Consider the following 23,503-nt stretch of genomic DNA (forward strand, 5'->3'; position numbering starts at 1 on the left):
GCGTGGCTGTGAAGCTTAAGTATGGAAAAACAGGAAAGATCAGGCCAGAGGTGAAAGGGTTTGGAACATGTCCAGAGAGAGCGGGAGAGAAGAAGAGGACAGCAGAGGAGTCCTTTCTCATGTCCCATCTAAATGTCTCTCCATGCCGCTTCTGTCTGGGCACCTCTTCAAAATCAATTTAAGAAATTACCATTCAGCCAGAGTTCCGTCATTAGGATTTTATAATTTCATCTTCCTCCTCCAGTGCCTTTATCCCAGAGCCCCTCAGTTCATCTCTGCAGCACAACCCCAGTGAATAATTAACCGCGGCCGTGAGCAGAAAGACGATGAGCGACACAAGCGTTCTATCATTCACACACAGATGAACACCTTCAGCTGCAGCAGCAGCGTCTGCGGTGCTTTTAAGTCTCTTCCTCGGCTTCTATTTCTCTGCCGTGTTACTTAAATCTGACGTACCATGTCTCCTGCTAGCACGCTAACATGCCAGCACTCTGAGACACAAATACAAGTCTTCATACACAGGCTCAGACAGCGAATGTGCACGGTCGCTCACACACTTTTGCTGACTGTCTTCCCCGCCCTTCGTCTATTCCCCATTTTCTTGACATTTAAGCAGATACAATTAAAGAAGGAAGGTTGTTGGACTGGGTTTAGGATGGGAGTGGGTTTGGAATGTAGAGAAGCATCTCACCCTCTATGTGACACAGGAAGGGGGAGGGAAAGGTCCTCATCTGACCTCTCTTGCGTGCATTGTCGCGCTCAGTGAGCCATGGTGTGTTCGGAGGTGAGAGAGAAAAGAATGGGGAGCAGATGGAGGTGCACAAGTTGTTGCGCTTTGCCTAAATTTAGCCCGAAGACGACATGTGAATGAACATATTTTCTGACAATCTGAAGGAAAGCTTAGTCAGATCCTTGCCTGTTTAACCATTTAAAGAGCCACTCTTGCTAAATTCCATGTGGTGCAGTGCATGTGCAGATTTGGCTCTATGTATTCTGCTATTCCACGTGTCAATAATATCTTATGACAGTGTATCGCAGAAGAACACAGAAGCAGACATGTGATGGCAATTACGTAGTGACAATTGTTTATGCTATACATGCATGCTAAACATGCATAATTATGCATTCAATTTGTGCATTTTATTTTATTAAGGTTTTCTTACAGTTATTGTGGTTCTTTTTTTTTTTTCTTTCTTTTTTTTCCCCAGTATGTTCAAATGAAGGCACAATGTTTGATAGCTTACTACTTTGATATTAATAGCCAAGCCTGCAGCGAGATGCTGTATAGCAAATGAGTGTGATTAAACAGTCCATTACTTCGGTCCAGACTGAAATATCTGCACAGCTAGTGTTTGACTTCTATAATGCTTTGTTCTGACATTCAAACTTCCCCTAGAAAGAATTCTTCTGACAGTAGTGATGCCCTGACTCTTCCTCCAGCTCTACAATAAGATCGAAAACCTTGAATTATATAAGTAGTTCTGACGAAGGATGGATTTTAATAACAAGTATTCTTCATTCATCATTCATGGTGCAAAGAGGATGAATCTGACTCTGATGAGCCCTTGAAGTGTGCATTTTTTCACCTTTCCAGAACAGTATCTCCTCTGATAGATGGACTGGAACAAACTTTTGTTAACCACATTCTTGGTTCGCCGAGGGCGGATCATGTTTGTTGATCCCCTTAAAATGTGAATAGACTTAATAGGAGACTTTTATAGCTTTTTGGACTTTGGTCATCCTCTGACCCTGATCTAGTGCCAATTATAAGATATTATTACCAGTTCCCCATGTACTTTGGTTTATACAATTAATAGTTCTTACCATGGCCCATAAATCTTAAAGGGTGCCACGGTGGCTGTAAAGCCTTGTTAAAAAGTGATGTTAGAATTATATTTAAAATATCTCTACATTACATTCACTCTCTTTTGAAACCTGCGAAGGGAGGCTGATTGGTTACTGTCTCCGCCTGGAACCAGACCACTGCAGGAAAGACAGAGTGTGCCAAAACAATAACGTTCCAAGAGGATGTAATCTGGGAACAAATCAGTCAGGAGCTGCTGAGGATGTTTATTCAAAACACAAGCCTCCGAACTGATAGCAAGTTGGACGAAACCAAAGGCACTAAAAAGTTTAAGTTTGGAGTATTGCTATCCAGTTGGCTCAGTTTCTGTAAGTTTGTTTACAAACAGGCAACACATAAGAGGAGAGAACCAAGGAGAGGAAGAAAACATGTTTGCCTAAAGTAGATATTTTTGGGGGAAATTTAGCTGCCATCCTTGTTGGCATGTAAACAGGATAAGCCTTAGTGGTTTTGTTGGAAATGGAGGTATGTGCGCCCCTTGGGTTGCACTGTTTGTCTGATTGAGTACACTGCTCTGATATCATGTATCATGTACTTCATCAGGACTGGTTGTAGTGAAGCTAAACCTGTAGGACAGGTGTAAAAGCAGCCTGACACATTTGTTTCGACAACTTCAAACTAGGTGGAATTTTGCGATTGGAAGCGGGGCGCAATCGCTCTTAATAATGCACATTCCCCAAAGTGTTGACTAATTGGAACCATTAAAATCTTGACACCAGTGGTTAATTTGTTTCCCTGTGTTTTATAGCGACCATTTGTCCCGTCTGAAAGCTCTGATGAAACATGAGGTGATTAAGCCAGTAAGTGAGTCTGATGGAGTTGGAGCGGGTTGAGCGTGGCCAACGCCAAAATCTCAAAATCTCCAAACCCCCGATGTCATCAGTCGCTGACATTTTATGTAATAGAGAGACACTGGGCTGATAGTCGTCGTCTTGACAAACAAGCCGTGTTTGAACGCCTCGGGACCTAAATGGGAAAACAGTCAGCGTGACCTTTTTGTAAAATCCATGAGGAGAACACAGTAAAATATCTTAATTAGAAAGAGATGGAGTTGCTAAGACCACACATTGATCAGATAGAAACCACAGCTGGAGAGACGTTACTAGAGGGAAGGAGGGAACATAATGCAGGCTGTTGTCAGGCAATATTTGTAAATCATAAATCTGCTTTAAGATGAAGAATGGGAGGGTTATCTTTGCGAGCTTGTTTTTGTTCCTGACACAGAGAATGCAACCCAATGTCACAATTAAGGAAGAATCTCTATCGATGTCGACTGTTTTATGGTTGAAGGTTTTCAAAATCTACCCACTGGTTTTTGATGCCTAAAAGAATGAAAGCCAAAAGCAAGACTCTTACTTCACAAAGGTCATTATCAAATTTAAACCAAACATTTATAACCCCTCCTGAGACTTCTATATATGCAATATTGTCCAGACAAGTATGACAGATGTTGTTTCAATTCGACTCCCAAATCTGCACAAAGCACAACCTGGATACATCAGATCAATGGCAGCCCCTCCAGGCAGAACTTTTACTAAGATTGTGAGCTCAATATAATTATTTAAACTGCATTATTATAATTGAGCTATTGAAAAATTGCGTTTTATTTCACTCAAAGTATTCCATTATGTTTTTAATAAGACGCAGAAAATTAACATCTGTGAAGCTATAACAGGGGGGATGTTAAAATGAGTTTAAGAGTAATTAATGGTCAAAATACCTTTTTACGTTTTCCTTCTGTTGATTCTTTAATGGACTAACCGACTAATTGTTTCAGCTCCAAGCTGCATATTGATTCTTTTAAATTCAATTTTCTCACATCAATCTTGACACAGTAAGCACTCACAACAGGGATGGGCACATTTGAAAAGAACAGCTTACTGCTGTTTTTCTCCAGCATGTGACAGTGATGAATCGTGTTGTGTGGGCTTCAGTTGAAATGACTAAAATCCTGTTTGATGCACTCTTTTATCATTTTCAGAGTGCATAAAGTCTGCGTGTTTGTTTATTTCAGAGGAGTGTCAAGATGTTTGAATTTGTCTTACCCTTATCCATCATTATTGAAGCATTTCCTCCCTTGCCTTCACTTCATTCCTGTTATTTTTTACGTCTGTATTTTATGACATACTGTAACCTCCTGTGTAGGCCCAGTGGGAATTGTAAGTGTTATGCCCTGGCCATTGAGCTTCAGTATACGGCTTCCCCAGTGCAGTCATGAGTGCAGAAACGTCGCTTGTAGCTTGTCATGGCTATTGACAGAGACCTTGTTAAACTGAGTCTGTCCAGTGAAGCAGGGCGCCAGTCAACCTCCGATTCACCTCCTTGACTCCTGTTGACCGGCTCTCCTGTAAACAGAGAGCGAGCAGAGCGCTTGTTTGACCAGAAAAACATGCCGCTTGACAGTTGATGTGATGCAACCAAACGGCAACCTCTGGGACTGAAAAAAAAACAAAAACAAAAAAAACAGAGCCAATCCTTGTGCGCCAAAAGCCCTACTTTTTAGCGTTTCCACAGACTAAAATTTGAATTGTCCCCAGCGGACAAATTTAAGTTTTTTGAATTGAATTGAATATTGCCGGGAAAGATCCCCAAATTACCGACCCGTACCCTCCTACTTTTTGGTAACCTTCTGTTGGGTTGCCAAATATATTGATCCGACCCTAAACGGTGGAGCTAACACTGCAGTCCGTTGATTGGTCGAAAGAATCGTCACTTCCCGCGCGACAGCGGCAAACACAACCACGCCATGTTTAAATACACGGTTGATTGTTTTTTTTGGTCTATATTTCTCGTTATGGCACACAGCCCTGTTTTGTAATAAAGAGCCACATGCCAGTGACAAAGTAGATAAAGTGCTGGATGTGTTCCATCGTTGGTTTTGTTGATCGTATCACGTTTAGCTGTTAGCCATTATCTACTATGACTTTAAACACAAGTTCAAATCTAGTGTTATTTCGTTTATATTTCACCAATTTGTAAAATGTTTGCAAGTTTTGGGCTAGTAGGCTCATATTCAATCTATTCACCAAGCTCCTTAGTTACTTCAGGTAAAAGAATAAACAACACCAGTCAGCTCTTGCCACATGCTTACTTATTTGAAAAACACTCACCAACTAGCTCATTTACCATCTAATGAATTAGCTACAGGTGTTGACATTTTAGACATGATAATTTGACATTTGCCAATCCCTCTTGCTTTCCAGCAATAGCAGCTCATCCAATTATAGTCAATGTTGGCTCCTGAAATTCAACATGGCAGAAGTTACTATGCTGAATTAACACAGTCAAGAATGGATGGGTAAAGCGTCCATCATCTATATAGTGCATGGATGAAACTCAAGGTCCCAGTTTGTTTTCCATCAATTTGCAGCACACTGAGTGACTGCTGTGATTGGGTTTTGAGCGTTTCCTTATTGTTCCACTTCAATTATCGTAAAGAAATAACAATCCAGATTTGAGATACGAGGAGTTTTATTGTGGCTGACAACATTTAGAAGCGAAAGCCCATCGGAGGACCCAGACTCTTCTGGTTTCATCAGACTTCTGTAAAGTTAAAGATAAAAAAAAATAATAATAATACTACAAAGTTTCTGGAATTGCAAACAGACGGACAGCAATGTAGTGATATTGATCTGCTGAGGCTAAGAATAACATTCAAAGGCATCCCACATCAGGGAGCATGCTTGCCGGCTTTCGTTAGGCGTAAATATTTTCCAGAAGGAAAAAAAAAAGAAAGCTTGAAATGAGAGGAAGATGAGAGAACAGAAAGACGGAGAGAACAATTCATGTGTTTTTTTTTTCTTCTAATTCCTGGAGCCATTTCTTCTACTCGGTAGCCAGCTCAGGATAGATGAGTGTGTTTGCTGGAAGATGGAGCTCTTAAGCCCTGGTTGGTGGTTGTGGCTGCAGTCCCTTTCTCTGGCACTGACATGAAACTATGGACAGCAGCCCCGGGCTGACACTGCCAGAGCACTGTGTGGACAAGGAAGAAGCACCCACCACCACTTTTAGCTTCAGTTCCAGGAACAACCCCCACATAAACGGCCTATATGGACTTTTGATAAGTGTTTGAACAAACAAGCACTTGCATCTGCTTTTGTTTGATGTGTTTCAAGGGCGTAATTGTGTCTGTTTGGCAGACCGGGTCTCCACCTGTCTGAATGCATCGAGGGGATGATAATAGCGTTTGACTTTGACTGAGGGCTTCGTGCGGGGCAATGTGTGAATTGTTTTATCTTTGTTTATCAATGTTTTTGCTGCGGTTTCCATTTAATTGCAGAGCAGACGTGGCTTTGCAGAATGCCTATTAGAGCCGTGCTGAGTTGAGAGACAGGCCAGTGGAGAGAGAGGGAAAAAAAGGCTCCTCACTGAAAACAAGAAAAACCCAGAAGCGTTTACACACATCTGAATGTAGGAGAATTCTTTTTATTGCTTGTGCACGCACACACACACACACACACACACACACACGCACGCACACACACACACACACGCAGAGGTAAAAAGACAACAGGCAATGATAAGAAGGACAAGCCTTTTGTATTCAAGCCCACACACAGAAAAAGTGAAACACGTGAGAGCAGTGCTGGGCGAGTGTGTGTCCTTGCATTATCTTCCGCCTGTTGGTGCTTGTGTTTGAGTGCTTCCCAGAAAGAATGAAAGAAAGAAAAAGAGACACAAGAGAGGAAGGGCTGACAATGTTAGGAATGAAAGGAAGAAAGAAACATATTTTCTTTTAAGGCCAAACTACATGGACTGCTTTTTTTTTTTGTTCCCTTTTAACTCCTAAAACTTTCAGTAGCTGCAACCTTCACTCATGTGTTCACAGTATATTGTTCTTTGTCAAATTCTGTCTTTGAAAATTACCTTGAATGGTTATACATCCTCATCCTCTTGGTCTGAGTCACCCTAAACCATATAACGTTTTTAGAATGGGAGACTGTTAAAAATATATTGACCTTAAAGATTCATTTGAATACCATTTTGCCCAAATGTAAAGGAACTCTTCCAACTTGAATTTACAAATCTATAGAAAAAAAAAGATACCAAGCCAAGTGTTGATCATATCATATCCATACAAGGGTATGACATAAGAATGTAGGACACACCAAAAGAAAGGTGGTGTTTTAAAATGTGGGTAAATACGTAAAAATACAGAAGATGAGGTTTTTTTGTTTTTTTTTTGACACATTGTCTCCAATTTAGGTCTGTGTCACAATCAGGGATGGATATTGATTTTTTTTTTATCTGAGGCTGCTTTATTCAAAAAGGAGAATGATTCTGATAATTAGCTCATGTTGAGCCAACGCTACAGAGCCCCTAAAACCATGCTGAGATAATGATAATGACAGCTTGGCTGCCGGCCCCTTAGATCAGCTGTGTCCAACAAAGGGTCAGTGAAACACTCAATTTTTAAGTGACTCTTTCTGCTTGCCCTGCACAGTTGTTATTTAACATTACGTGATAAATGACCAACAATCAGTTTTTCTTTGATGCTCTGAAAAACATTTCGTTTATTCATTCAACACATCATTTATTTCCAGTGTATTCTGTTCAGAATCAGATCAGTGCATGGACTGGAGTTTTCACCACCTCAGAGGCATTACTAGTACTGGTATCAGATCTAGTCATATTTTTTATGATTATGGAAGTGAGTACACTTTTCTTGTTGGTGAACGCTGCCTAATCAGCGTTTGATTTCTATTTATGAAAGTCCGTTTTCTGTTCTTTCTGTTTTAGGACTCTCTTTTGGATAACAGATTTATATTTGATTTGTATCCCTGGAATCGGAAACGAAAATAGTCCTGGTAAAATAAAGTTGAAAAAAAAAAAGAAGTGCAGACCCCCCTTCCTTCCACACAAACCAATGCAAACTCCCTCAAGCAACAACTACCAGTCCACCAGTCCTGGCCAAGGGAGTCTGACCCCTCCCCCCCATGTCAAGCTTGATCTGTATCGATGCTGATGCAATAGTTACTGGGCTCACTGGTCTGAAACGTACAACACACGGGCAATAATGTCCTACAGATGGGTCAGATGGCCCTAGGCAGCAAGGTTAATTCTCTGCCATGGGGCCACCTTCTTCTGCATCTCACAAAGCCAGTGAATCTGTGGAGGGCTGGCAAAGGCCGGAAAGTGACAAACGAGAGGGGAATACAGAGAGCGATACGAAAGAGTGTGAGACATGCTCTATTGGCTCACTGTTCTGTGTGTTTGTGTGGGTGTGCTTGTACGGTAATTAAATCTTGAGAGCCTGTGCTTTTGAGCACCGCACATGTAGCCGAGACAAGCGCGGGTGCTGCCTCTGTGGGCCTTGCTTAATTACAGGAGAACACATACACTGCAATTACACACAGCTTCACCTGCACAGCACTGCAAGCACTTTTCACAAAGGTTGTCCAAACAAAATATTTTTTGAAGAAAACAGCCTTAATCTGCTTTAATAGGCATGTTTAGAGGACGAGCTCAATGACGTCCCCTTATTATCTACTAAATGCATTCAGCTCGGGCAGTGCTTTTGCTCATATAACCTTCACTGTGGCTACTTTTTGTCCATTAGTAAATAGATAAACAGTACGAGGGGTTGTGGTCAGCACAATATGTTCTAGCTATTAAGATCATATTTGTGTGTCCTCCAGCTGGGCTGAATTTGTCACATATGTGCACACATATATGCTGTTATTCAAATTACTGGACCATGTCATAATCAGTCTGAGCAGCATGCAGCTGTTAAAACAGGCATATGGTGAGAAATGATTGTGTTCATACACACAAACACAGTGGCACAGATTGCTCTCTTTGAGGAAATCCTTACACACACACACACACACACACACACACACACACAAACTCACAGACACAAGGCATCAAGACATGTTGTGATGATTTACACGTCATCTCGTTCCCTCCCATTGGCCTTGCTTTAAAGCCACAATGCAAAATAGAGTCAGGGCCACCAGAAGGCTAAGAACCTCTTTTCGCAGAGAATCCTGATTTAAACCGAGCTGTCACTTACAATCTGACGGAGCAGCGAGGGAGAAATGCAGAATAGAAAAGTCACAGCTCCTGTCATTTATCAAATTTTAATGTTCCACATCCTTCGAAAATTCAGCACAGTCTAATGCTGTTCATTTTTCTCTTATCACAGGTGGTTCCTCAGGTTAGCAAGCTCAAAAGCTGTAAACTGTCAGCATATGTTACATTTGCACTTGTCAGGTGTTTCTAATTTTCAAAGCTGTTCACTTCATCTCTTACTGAAGTGAAATATAAGAGTACTGGTTTTGTCCCAATGAAAAGAGAAGATGTTTATTCCTGGTAAATATGTCGGGTATGTTCCAGGAAACAGATTGGCAAACCCTTTTTAATTCATGAACAAATGTCTGGAAAAGCTTGAATGAACCCGTGAGAATTACTGCTTGATGAATACTTTATAGAATAAAAGGCTGACCTTTCTCACACGTTCACATGTTCTGCATTAAATCAAATATATACGATTGTACCACATGTGCATTGTTGACCTCTTGCAGAGAAGTTTGAAGAAGATTAGATTACTGAACTTTTCTCCTCGTGGTAGCTTTGCTGTACTTCTGTGTTCCGGTTTGAAGTAAATTGACGTTTTTAAAGCAGTGTATTTAAAATAGCATCATCAACACGGATGATTAATTCATTTGGAATCTTTTCCATGAATACGTTTGGTAACTATGGGATTTAAATTTGTCACTCTTCAACACTGCCAGGAAAGGTGTTTCCAACCGCCCCCTTCCTGTACGCTAAAATAGTTAGAGACTCTCCAGGAAGTGCTCGGTTGTGCGAAGGCATTTTGAAATGAATATCTGAGCAGAAGTAGTGACAGCAACAGCGGCAGAAAGTGACATCCTAACTTTCAGGTGAGCGGTTTGGCAGAGCTCTGTCAGCTTAAGTTCAGCGCCATGGTTGAACGGCTACATTTGGATATATTTCTTAGTGAGAGGAGTGAGCCATGTAAGCGAAGCGACAGACTCGTGCTGGCTGCCTTCACTCGCTCGCTAGTTTCGCTTAAAGTAGCTCCAATTTGAGTGATTTTGACACTTTCAGAACTGTAGGATTAAGTGGGTGGAGGCGATGTTCCAAAGTCTTCTCTAAACAAACCTTTTAAAAAGTGGTTTCATTATATGAGAAATGCAGAATTTCAAAGCAGGAAACAAGGCTTTTTTTTTAAACATTATTTTCATGTTCAAATATTTTGCAGTGACCTCAGATGTGCTGTACAAAAGAATTTGTGTTTGTTATGTTCCTATTTGGACTTTTCCTTTAATATGTCACCAGCTTGTGCAGCTTTCACTGATCGACTCAGAACTTCAGAGCCAGAGAAGCAGAAAATATCATTTTTACTCTGAAATGCTCAGTTGATTTTCCTCTCCTTTTAGATGTTGAGAAGTTATTTACTGCACAGCTGTCAGGAGAAGGGTGCTTCCTACCCACTCAGAAATGCACAAACAAATACTTTTCAGACTTAAAAGAGCATGTCTAATAAACACACAGAGACACACAGAGACACACACACACACACACACACACACACACACACACACACTGTACATAGATACAAACAAATCACAGATTCCTACACAAATGCACAAACACCGGATTCTCCCAGACAAGAAGAAAATGCATTCACACACAAAAATATATAGTTACCAAATGGACAGGTGCACAAACTTGCAATTCTGATTTGATAGAATAGATATGTGAATATAACACATGCTAACAGGAGCAAAATCAAGCAGCATATCTAATATAGTAGCATCATATAGCAGGAACAGGAGTGCTACTTTGACATCAATGCTAAGCACGATAGCATGTATGCATACATACTGTATCACATACATACATACATGTATTCACGTATGAATCCACGCACACACACAAACCTACACACATTCTGATAGACCAATGTGGCTGCTTTTACGCCGACAGCTCGTTTGCTTAAGCTGGTGAAGTTACACTTGTTGTATAAGCTGTTCCCTGTAACAGCTTCTGTAAAATGTGAAAATGTAAATGGAGTGCACGCACACACACAAACACACACACACACACACACACACACACACACACACACCTCATGTATCTGCCTCCCGTCAGGATGAAGCCATTGAGCGCTCTGCATGAAAATGGGTTTACATTCCCACTTAGAATCATTATAAAGGAAACAGTCTCTGTAGTATAATGTGGCACAGTAATGTTTATGGACACTTTAATCCTTCACAGCCTCTAGCTACACCACATTACCTTTACTCTGTTTGGGTTTTTGTGTGTGATTCAGTTTGGGCCAAGCTGCTACCACTGCACCTCATAGCACTCACAGCGCATATACGCAGCTGGTGAGCAACAATAATGTGCATGAATTAGAGATGAGGCTGACACAGAGATGTAACAGATCTGTCTGCATTCTTACTGCATCGCCTACTTTACACTGAGCAAACACAAAACTAAATGTATATAGACAAAGGTTGCTAAGTAGGTATGCTTTGATTGAACAACAATGAGTGTACATAGATAGTTAGGATAGATCAACAAGTCATCATTACCTCGTGAAAATAGTGACTTTTCTCCCGCCTTCCAACCTCATTTAGTACCAATTTACAATGTGAAAAACAGCAGTTCAAAAAGAGGAAATAGAAGTCCCAATAATATAAACAACAATCAATAAACTAGGCAAGAGCTAAATGTGTCAATAGATACAGCAACAGGCTCTGGGGAAAAGTACTTATTGAATTTTATAAATGTTAAATCAAAGTATGAATATTTTCTATGATTTTGAACTATTTTGAACATTTGTCATATGTACAAAAAAAATGAAATTGTGTTTTTTTACAGTTAAATTTAAATATCAAGGAGTGCAAACAGCACATTTTTGGTTGTTTCTTTCATCCTGTGGGAGTACAGTCTGTGTCCATAGTTAATACTTTGTTAGAGCTGAAAAAAGCTCATGGCCGTGGTTTATAACATACATTGGCTTCAGTAGGAGAGCTTCAAGGTCCTGCGAGGCCCCATAACATGCCCCAGAGGAACAGATCATCACTCACAACATGACTGCAGCCTGTCAAGAAAACACACACAGGTCATACTGAGCATAGAGAAAATGTGCAGGGACATATTTCAGATGAAGCGTCTTGAAATCATGCACACCAGACTGATGGATGGACGAAAGGATAGATAGATAAAGAGTGCACATGTCCATACATGAGTGCAGTAAATGGATGTATGTTTCAGTTCAGTGCTTAGCACAGGAAGCTGCTGACATCAAGGCGAGCCGCTGGAGAAGACAAGACTCGTCTCCTTACCACAGGCCAGGCCACTCCACTTGAGCTGATTGATTTCCCATCAGTTCTGTATCCCTGATAACTGCATGCCTGCAGGGTTGCAATGACTCCAATATTTCACCGCCATATACCCGCACAGCCACGCGTTTTTTAAAGCATAGCCTTCATTGTGTGGAAGAGTGTGTGTGTGTGTGTGTGTGTGTGTGTGTGTGTGTAGGAGGGTGTATGGGTTGCTGCAACTGTGCAAGTGAATGTTTGAAAAGCTTTGGGCGTGCCTGTTGGTATTTTGAGATACCTACGTGCGCGGTAATACCATACCAAACATTTCACACGTGCACAGGAGATTCTTTGCAGTGTGCTCCTGCTACGAACTTTCAATTTTTTCAAGAAGTAAACGGTCCGCCACAGTTGCAAATGAGATAAGCCAAGGGCTACAAAATAGCCTCAGTCAAAACAATGATAAGGAAAAGTCTTTAACCACCATGCAGAAGGATTTTACGAAACCACAACACCTCCTCATCGTAATCAACGCAGGCAGTGATGGGTCAGAATTCACATCTGCAATTTTGTTTTCTCCTCCAGCGACTCTCTCGCTTTTGATGCCTTTGATTTATCAATGTCCGGCGAAGCTATTGCATCTCTGCTTTATGAGATGCTGAGCAGTTTGCCAAATTGCCCTCCAACAGGGAAACGGCCGTTGAGGGTTGCAGTGATTCTTTTAAAGCAGGATCTAATCATGCAGCGACACTCTCCGTGTTGTACCGACAGAAAGATAGACTTATCTTCAATTCTGGATAATTTGCTTCTCTGCTGGAAATAGCAGCAGTCACAGAGCTCTAGCTGTGACCCTTAGCTAGTTACCTTTTCAAAAAAAATGTTTTCTTTCTCTCTCTTCCAAAGCCATGATGCTGTTTTGCGGTGCATAATATCATCTCTGAGGAAGCTGCAGAGAAAAACATTTCAAACAGGTGGATAATTTCAGCAGCCTTTAATGTAGAAAGTGAAAAACTCGGGCTGTTTCCTACCCGATAACACTGCAGAAAAGTTTCCTTTGCTGCCTTCCTAAATTCAGAATGGGCATTTTATCTCAGACTTCTCTTGACTCGGCTCATATAAAAGGTTGACTAATGAATTTTCTTGCTCCTAAGGGGACACAAACAGACTGGTTATTAAATAGGGTAGATGTGGTATGTGGATGCTCTTTCTTGCTTAAATTAAAAAAAAACAAAACAACATTTATATATTGAGGAGAAGGCAACAAGGATTGTAAGATTTAATATTTTTAAAAATTCTCTCACGTTCAAAGAGTGAAAACTTTCTTTGACAAATCATGTTTTTCCATATATTAAGCTCCTGTGAAAGGTTTTCTGCTGGTTTTGAAACAGACTGATATTAATACGGATGCTTCATAATGACCTACAGAAGCAAACCAGACCATCAGCGACAAGACTGATCATTTCTAATCTGTTACTTTCAATTCCTGTAACTGCTCCAGCTGGGGAGTTGTCAGGATAAAGCTATAAACAACATTCTTTACAAACTGACTTTTCCCAGTTTCCACAGCAAATATTCTCAGTGAGGGATACAGTTGACCAATGCAGGGTAACATTTTCTTAAAAAAACATTACCTGTGCATGTAAAGAACAAAAAAAGCAGTGACATCAGACGTGCATTTTTGTTGTTTCAAGCAAAAGTCCCTCACAGGAGCTTTAAATGAACTTTTACACCTTTTATCATTCTTACTGTTCCTCTGCTTTTACCCTGTGTCACTGTGTATCTGCATGTGCAGAGATTATTAAGAGCAAGCAAGCAGGCAAACTGTTTGCCAATTTTTTTTCTCCCACTGCTGTGCTTACATTAGCATAGATCATGCAGCAATCTATAATACATGGCCAGTTAACAAGGTTGGTATTTTTGATCCATAATTAAGGAGTATATTTTCAAAGAGTTTCCAGAGTCACACATGCCATCTATGCAACTCTCTGCAATCTTTCCACTCCTGCCTCTCCCTCTTCCAGGCCACGTTATTTTACAGTATGGTAGCTATTGATTTGGTCTGCCATTTGGCTATTGATCCAAGTGGACGCCATTATGTCAGCGAGATTATAGCCCCTTCGGAAGCATTCTGAAGTGGAAACCCAGTGGCTGAGAACCGATGAGATGAGCTCAGTGCTTATACTGCGTCGAATGCAACAGCAGCTAATGACATAGAGCCAAGCACAGCACGGAGCTGAACAGAACCGTTTAGCTTAGCGTAGCAGGGTATAACCCTTCCCATTGTGGAGCAAAGCAAAGACAGAGCACTTTCATTTCTGTGCTTTCTGCGTGCCACGGGGAACGATGGAAGCAAACAGGATTGAAAATCAAATAGACTAACCCACACATATAGTCAATGCTTTATTGGTGCAGCTAATTACAGCCTGATATTACCTGTGACATCCATTGGCTCCCAGATTGTCTTCAGTTGATCATTCAAATTGACCACAATTCACTCTGCGGCGGGGGGGAAGGGAAGGGGCTTTCACATGCTGATTTGGAAAAAGGAAAGGGGGGCAATTGGGCGTTCTTTTTGGCATTCAAACCAGACTGTCATGTGGTTAGAGCAATATTGAATCTAATTGCATTTCTAGCAGGGGTTTCTGAATTTTAAGAGACCAATAAAGGGAATTCCAGGCATGCAGACACATGATCTACTGATGCAGTGAGCACGGGGAGGGCACACTCGTGAAAAACAGCCCAGTTTGCAGTCAGTGTAATGCAAAGAAATTCCACAGCAGAGTCCATCTAGGTGCTTTGTCCTGGATGCCAATGAGGGCTTGTAACTGCTGACCCTAAGGTTGTATGCGATGCTGTGCCGTGTTTCTCAATGAGGCTCAGTCGGAGACAGAGGGACCAGTTAAGCCATAACCCCCAAGGCTGGAAAGCGACTGTTAAACTGGCTTTGCTTTTGTGGTATGGGTGTACCTCAAAAGAAGAGCACTGAATTCAGTGTCTTGCACCCTATCCACACCCTGGGATTTTATTTCCATCAAGACAAAGGCTGTTAAGAGAGAGAGACTGGCAATTGTGTGGCCTGCCCTCTGCAGGGCTACTATTCAAATTCAAATCCTCAGTCTGTTTATTGGATAATAAATTGAGCATGAAAGATTAATTTGCATTTATTTCATCATCCCCATGATATAGCACTGCAATTTCTTTACAGTAGGGTCCAGAGACTAATAACCCAGAGGCAAAACTGGCTTATGAAAATGTGTTTCCTTTCTTTTAAGGACACTGGAGTGAAGCCCTGTGCTAGTCCCACCGCCGTGATTCATGCTTCTGGCTTCCTCCTCGATTAATTCTTGTCACTCCCAGTCAGAGCCGACATATCAGACACACTTAACACAGAGGCGGGAGTTATCCCACATTCATTGTAATCACAATCCTAATGAACACCTTAAAAAACTCCCACATCACTGAGAATTTGCACTGTCAGGGTGTGTGTGTGTGTGCATGTGTGTGAATCTGTGCGTTTATTAGTGCTTGTTAGAGCAATAGAGGCAAATAAGCACACGGGTCACCTCTTATTCAAAGCAAATCTGACATGAGCATTTTTCTTCCTTTACATCCTGGGAGTTAATTCCTCCGTGCAAAAGAGCCTCAGCAGACAGATCAAGTGATACATGGGGCTGAGTGAGCGGGAACACAGAGGCTGGGTGGCCACATCAATTTCAAGTTCCCCCTCTGCTAGTCAAAAGGTCACACGTTTAATCCCAGCACCAGCTAACATGCAGCCCGGATTACAAGGATGTAAAATAAATGAGTCCTTGAATGTGACATTATTTACCAACACTTGAGACATTAGGGTTATGACTTTGGCTTCACTCAATGTTGATGTTATCCATTAGCATGCTGATTAGTTTCTTGATTAATCCATTAGCATTTGGAAAATAGTGGAAAACATAAGATATCGTTCAAAAATTCTAAATACATGTAAATCTTCAGTCCCAGCCACCAATTTAAGCAGAAAACAGACACAAATGATACATAGTGGGAAAAAAAGATAAATTGATGCTAAAATATTAATAATTGGTTGATAAAATGACTGAACAAATGCAGATTATACTTTATGAACACGTTTAAACTGCAAGGCTCAATCAAGTTTGGTAAAACACATGGGGCACGTGCCACAAAAACCCATTAAGTGGGTTCAGGGAGCAGCCATGTTTTCTGTTTAAGTGCCATTGAGCAATAAAAACTGAGGCCCGGTCAGCCAGTTTATAGTAAATCTCGCCGGTTTAATCGCAAAAAACGTTAGATTACATAACGTAACAGTAGGCCTATAGGTTAAATTGGGAGGAGCGACCGTCTCGCGCTCATTATCAGATAGTTGGTCTGTAAAATTGGTGCGGTGGAAGCACGCGGGGGGGTCGCGAGGGTTATATATTTTCTTTTAGTGACTGCTAGCTGCTGGCTGCTTGCCGTGGGGGTGGTGTGGGTGTCAATATGTGTGTTAGTGTGTATGTGTTAGTGGTGATGGTTGGTGGGGCAGGCCTCATAGCTGATTTTCCGCGCGGACTGGAAGGCACGAGCTGCTGCTGCCCGGACACGCGCTGACTCTTCAAAATAAACAGTTGCCTTAAATGAAACTGACAGAGCGAAAGACAGCTCGCTTTTCCCCTCAAATCAAGTCACAATCAAACATTTGGCTTTTAAAACAAACAATTATATGTGTCCATTACTTGAACCTCCTTTGCTAAATTTTACCACACGAAGAAAGCTGCAAAAAACCAAAACCGGTCTCCAACTTGATCTGGGGAAAGTAGCAGCATTGTGGTAATGAATCCTCCTCGATGCAAAGAAACGTAAAACTGCTTTCAAAACTAATAAAAAAATCACCCCGAATTGTTCTTTTCAATGTCTTGTTCTTATATGAACCCAGTCTCTTAGATACAAGTCGTACGTTCAACAAATTGTAGGAGTGATCAATGCATTGAACACAGCAAAATCAGCTGCTGTTAAACTCTGCTGGCTTACCTCCAGTGCACGTTTAGTCTCTGTCCAGGGTGTTGAGACTATTTGTCGCTGTCCAATGTGTTGAAAAGGTCTCTGTCCAGGGTCCTGAAATGCTTAGTCTCTGTCCAGAGTGCTGAATATCATCGCATGCTCCGGAGAGGCTTTGTAAATCCGCTGCAAGGAGGCGCAGAAAAAAGAAACGCCGGTCCAACAACTGACGCTGCCGTTAACTTACATTAAAGAAAAATCCCAGCCGCGCGCCCGGTACGGCACAGGCAGTGCGCGCGAGACAGAGCGTGAACGGCTCAAATCATGTGTTCAAAATGATGATGTGAAATCTGAATCTTGAGGAGTGCAGTGAGCTGGCTGTGTGAAGTGAAGCCGCTTGGGCAACTGCTGAGGCTTCTTTGCTAGTTGCTTCTTCCTCTGGATAGCTCAACCAGTCTCTCTCTCTCTCTCTCTCCCTCTCTCTCTCTCTCTCTCTCTCTCTCTCTCCCCCTCTCTCTCTCCCCTCCTACTCCTCCTCCTCCTCGCTCTATCAATCACTATTCAATTTAAATATGTTGGAGTGACAGGAGGGACACCAATCGCCTCCAGTGTCCTATAAGCTACAATAGACATGAGCTAATGAGTGCCATATTTAAAAAGAAATCATGTGGCATTAACTTTATTGGCTGTGATGTGATTCAGAAAATTCAATTTGACTTAGTCCAATGTGAAGGTGCCAAAAAAGCATGTCTCTGCTTTATATAAGCTTCACGAACAAAGAAATACATTTTCTCTAGCACTCACTCACAAATGCACACACACTCTCTCTCTCTCTCTCTCTCTCTCTCTCTCTCTCTCTCTCTCTCTCTCTCTCTCACACACACACACACACACACACACACACACAGACAAACAGACATGCATTGGGGTAAAGATTGCATTTATGGTCGATTTGTAATGAACAGCCATCTTTTTCAGCTACCTACTGTCCCTTTATTGGTTATCTGACGGACTTTTGTTTTCACAGAGCAAAACTTTCACACTAAAAGTTAGTGGCAAATGATTCATTATGAAACTAAATGATTTATTATTTTGTAAAAGTGTTTAATTAAAATAAAGTGAGTGGCATTATGGGAGAAAAAATTCCATAATGAAGGGGAAAGATCTTCATAAACTTCTCACCGTACAGCAGCAACGCCTCCTCGCTCCATTGGAGATTTTTAATAAATGCATTGTCATCCTCACACTCAGAAATTCAAGGTATTTTATTGAATAAAAAGTGTGATAAAGTCATGAAACACACTGTTAAGCACTAAGAAAAAGACAGTAATAATATCTATTTTACTCACATAAGAAATATCCAGCAACGTAAAATACCTGTCTGGGTAACATGCTTAGATTTAACAGGTCAGCGGTAACCATGTTATTGTTCATCATCTGAGCTTTCTACATTACCAATTATGATTGCAGCTTTGTAGCACTGTTGTCCAAGATAAAATTCCCCAAGGGGACAATCAAGTTTATCCTTTTATTTGCACGTTAACTAATTTGGGCATTACATTCCTTTAACTGCCCCTACTTAACATTTAATAGCCGTTCATAAACAATTATGGCTAATTATGACTTTTTCAAGCTGCTAAAAGTGCAATTCTAAACAAATGTAAAATATTGCTGAAGCGGATTGGATTTTGTTAGTTTACTTTTTTCAAATTTGGTTACGAAAGAAGTGGAGGGATTGAAATATTGACTTTGATGAGGGTGTTACATGCTGTAATGAATTATGGATGTAAAGTCAAAGAGCCACATAAGTTATCGTAGTTCATTGTATCGAATTTCATTACCAATGGTAATTCTAGATTCAGTTGGGGCCCAAAGCAGAACTTCAGGGGGCCCTCTCAGCAGCATTCCTCCCCATTATGGTTTAAATATTCTGACACCAACAAAAACATGGGGAATGAGGAAATTATGTTATTAAAACGTCTCTCACTCATTTTTAAGGCTAGACAAGCATCATTCAGTTATTTAATGTTATATGTGTGAGTGCTGTCAGATGGGACCCCCTTAGGGAGGTTTCCAACTGTCATTTCAAATTTAGCACACTTTGAGCCTCTGCAGTGGTTTATAGTATATCAGCCTTTGGATGCGTCCTACTGGCCAGGGGCCCCAAGCAGTGGTCTGCCTTGCCTATTGACAAAACAGTTCCTCTGTTCGACACTGAAGTTCCAAAATGTGCTGCAGATTTCCCCTTAAACTCCCAACAGTTATGATACTGGAAAATCAGTGGATCCCCTAACTCATTAAGATGTATCCTTCATGAGCTATGTATGTAGTGTAAGTCTATTTAAGGGACCCTTTGACCTTAATGTGGAGGTCAAGAATCAAAAGAGTCATTAAGAATGATCCTCTGGAACCATGACAGTCTATATCAAATCCATCCAGAACAAAAGGAGTCATTTTAATCAAAATGAATTATCTTCTGACACCATTAAATAGCTGGCAAAAAGCACAGGGTGACAATACATTGATCTTTTTTACCTGCTATTATAAAACATTAAAATGCCATCATGTTAGATTAAGGTCATAAGGTCCAGGTTGATTGCATGGATGTGATATATGTGGTTGTAACATAGTAATAGATTAGGAATATTAGAATAAGAAAAAAGGTAACTAACTCACTCACATACATACAGACACCGTACAGGTCAGTATGGGTCTATTCCATATTACATTCAATTCCAAAACAATTATTCGTCCCCAGGGGGGCAATTTAAAGGCACACAGAGCAGTAAATGAACGACAGTGCAGCTATACTAAAAAGGGTTAGGGTTAGGGTGGCAGGGCAACATGATAGCATAGAAGAAGTCAAATACATTCAAGCACTCTGTACAGTCACAGTTGAAGCCCCATGCAGTCTATAGGCTTGCTATGTCCCTATAGGGTTATAATGGGAATATTGAAGTGATTTTCAATGGGGATTTGGCTGCCCCCTTCCCTGTAGAGGAGAGGAGTCTGCTCACTCTCATTAGCTTTCAAAACCGCATCTATATGAAGTGACTGCGCTCAGCTCCTTCAAATCAAGTAGGCACAGAAAAACCCTCCTGCCCTCGCTCGTCATTTTCAAGTTATTCAGATGCCACACATACCGTCGTCACGTTAAAAGCAATCCTCAATGATGAGGGTTTTCATAAGCCAATCAGTGGCGATTTGATTCGGGTGATGAAGGTAGATGTGAGGTGACTGTCTGATGGAGCTTTGATGGGTGAGATCAGAAGGTTATTCATTGGTCTGCGTCAAACTGAATCTAAGATGAGTTGATAAATATTGAGGTCCCCCCCCCCCCCCCCCCCCCACACACACACACACACACACACACTCCCCTACAGCTTCTGGGTTATGTAACATTTTTTCCTGAATGTTTTCAGGGTGTGGGAAAGATTGTCTTCTGGCTGCCGAGGAGGGAAAGATGACAGGGTGATGTGTGCTTTCATCACATTGAAAGGAGGCACAACAGTCTATGGTAGCTAGTGACCTGTGGGACTCGATTGGAATTTAAAGTGTCTGAGAAAACCTCTTGATTCAAAACAGGCTGTTTTCCCCCCACCTGAAAATTCAATAAAAGAAAGCAGAAATTGTATTGTGTTGCACATATTTCTTTTCAAATCCATCTTTCTGATGTATGATACAAATAACTTATCTGAGAACTTTTATTTGTTTTTTATCTTTGTCAAGAGGAGTGTAGCAGGATATATTTGGAATATACAGGACACCATGATACAGATTTTTGTCTGTATAAAAGAAATACTTTGTGATGTTTTACATTGAAGACTAATTTAAACAAATAAAGTGACATGAGATTTTTTCTCCATATAGATAAAGTCCATTATTGTCTTAACAAGATTAAGATGACAAGATCTGTGCCTCAACAGCATTATGCTAATCAGCCCGAAAAAGTGTGCTTGCAGGTGTAAAGCCCAAAGTTGGAAACTCATGTTTTTATTCCCGTGCATTTTATAAGAACATAGTGGATTATTTTATGATTCTTTTCAAAGAACTATTGGCCTACAGATTGCATCTCTGTTGCATTTTCTCAAGCATAACAATAGAACAGTAATTATTATAATTGCCAAACTACTCTATTACAAGTATAGTTTAATGACAGATTTTCAATGGAACTTTTTTTTTCCCAAAGTTTTTGCCTTAATTGGAGAGATAGCTCAGTGGATAGAGTCGGAAATCAGAGTTGGGAATGACATGCACGAAAGGAGCCGCAGGTCGGATATGAAACTTGGTAAACCAGAGTGAGGAAGACAGATGGTCACATTATCAGCTCTTTTCTTTGGAAAGAAAACAACATGAATAAATGTAACGTGAATAAAATTCCCTAACCCTAACACACAAACACAGGAACTTTATATATATTTCCAGGGCAGCAGACACCAGCTCCCATGATCCCACACTACTTCAGTCTTTTAATTTGAGAGACTTGTAGCTTTAGACTTTACATACTTCACATGCTCTATACAAGTAAAGATGAAAGGATTCTACACTTAAAGATGATAATATGAAAACACAGTGAAACTGTGAAGCTGAGGTCCCCGGGACCTTTATCAAGCGGGAGAAACCGCTTGATAAAAGGCTTATATAAGTGGATGGTTCATGTATTTCAGCCCTCTGTTGAGGTTGACCCAGACTGTTCTCTTGTGAGTTTTTTTTGTCAGCATTTGACAGCTGCACATCACCAAACCACAGAGACATGGACTAGAGAAGAGCTGCTGGAGCATATGTGGAGCTTGCTGAGACCAAAATTCTTTGCTATTGTTGTAGCATAATGGTTGATAATAGCCTTTTTAAAATGAGCTTACCTGGCTGTTAATAATCACGATAAATGAACTTTTTACACTGATGGTAAAGTAAGACAAAGTGAACTGGGCCACACAAATCATCTGAGCACCTGAGAAGGTTTTTCAACTTGTGAATGTCCCGACATGAAGGTGACATTTTCATTACCTCTCACCAGTCTTTAAACACTGTTGTGTTCCAGTTAGCCATGTTTGTATTTACCATCTTTGACTTTGAGAATGTCTCTGTCATAGCCTGTAGCTTTTGCATGTTTCTCTTTCCTTTTTTTTTCCAACACAGAGAGCAGACCACCATCAAATGTACCTGTCTTCGGGGGCGCCGATAGCTCAGCGGCAGCGACAGCGCGCGTACCATGTTGAGAGGCTTCGCTCCTCGCGCGGGCGGCCCGGGTTCGCGTCCGGCCTGTGGCCACCTTCCCGCATGTCTCTCCCCACTCTCTCCCCATTTCCGACTCTATCCACTTTCCTATCTAAAAAGGCCAAAAATAAATCTTAAAAAAAAAATGTACCTGTCTTCTTTCTGCGCATTGATGTGATTACAGTTAATCCTCCCGAGTCTGTGATTACAGCTGCGTCCCCAGCAAACTTAACTTTATTATTATCCCAAAGGAAATTAGATCTGCAGCAGGCATCAAGACAACCGATTCTCATTTAGCTTTCAATAGCAACAGGAATAAAAGAAACTCTGGCACGCAGAAGTGTGGTCTGTTTAGCAATGTTCTGCTAAAAAGCGAAAACAGATTCCTGAATGCAAAATGACCAATGGGAAATGAACGCAGCCGTGTAATTTTGCATCATATTAAATATGGTATAAAGAAGCAGGATACTTAAACAATGAATAATGCACCATGACAGCTTGATGTGGGAATAGGTAACAGCTTTTAAACATGTTTGCCTATTTAGTAGAAAATATGATGATAGAAACAAACACTTATATGAAGTCAAGGGACCCATCTAGCTTTGGGAATGTCATCTACCTGGGGAAGGGTTAATGCCCTTTGTGATGTCACAAAGGGAACATCGCCAAACAACCTGTTTGAGCACACATTTTCTAAAAACTTCTTATAATCGGGGGGTTTGTAGACGTACTGGGGACACATAAGTGTTAGAAAAACATTGTAAAGTGTATTTTGCACAATATGTAACCTTTTATGAATCATCATCATCCATTGTTACAAAGCATCACAGTGCTGGATAAAATGCAAAATTAAGAAACAATGTTTTTTATTAGAAGGTCGTCATTGGCAAATTGAGTTTCATTTCTTGCAAACCACATTTCTGTTTTCTCAAAGTAAAGGAGTCACAAGTCGAGCTGTTGATTTTGATGTTTGCTCCCCAGCCTTGCTATTTGGAACATGACAAATGTTTCAAGTCATATGTGTCTTCATCCTGATGAATTAAACTCAAAGACTAAAAAAACTCAGCTGTCGAAAAGTATTCTACAACCCCAATATCCATGTGCCCTTTTTTGTTTTAAGTAGTAAAATTGGAGCCGA

The 23,503-nt window shown here is 40.9% G+C and overlaps 1 protein-coding gene across 1 annotated transcript in view; it reads right to left on the minus strand.

Annotated features, from left to right (window-relative positions):
- Positions 1 to 17,637, minus strand: part of tmem121ab (transmembrane protein 121Ab) — a 41,707-nt gene extending 24,070 nt beyond the window's left edge. Inside the window, exon 1 of the mRNA XM_079355601.1 lies at positions 17,182 to 17,637. The gene's annotated coding sequence lies outside the window, so the exon portion shown is untranslated. The remainder of the gene's footprint in view (positions 1 to 17,181) is intronic.
- Positions 17,638 to 23,503: the final 5,866 nt, after the last annotated feature.

This window comes from Symphodus melops (genome assembly GCF_947650265.1).
Source record: "Symphodus melops genome assembly, chromosome: 1".
In the NCBI taxonomy this organism is placed as follows: Eukaryota; Metazoa; Chordata; class Actinopteri; order Labriformes; family Labridae; genus Symphodus; species Symphodus melops.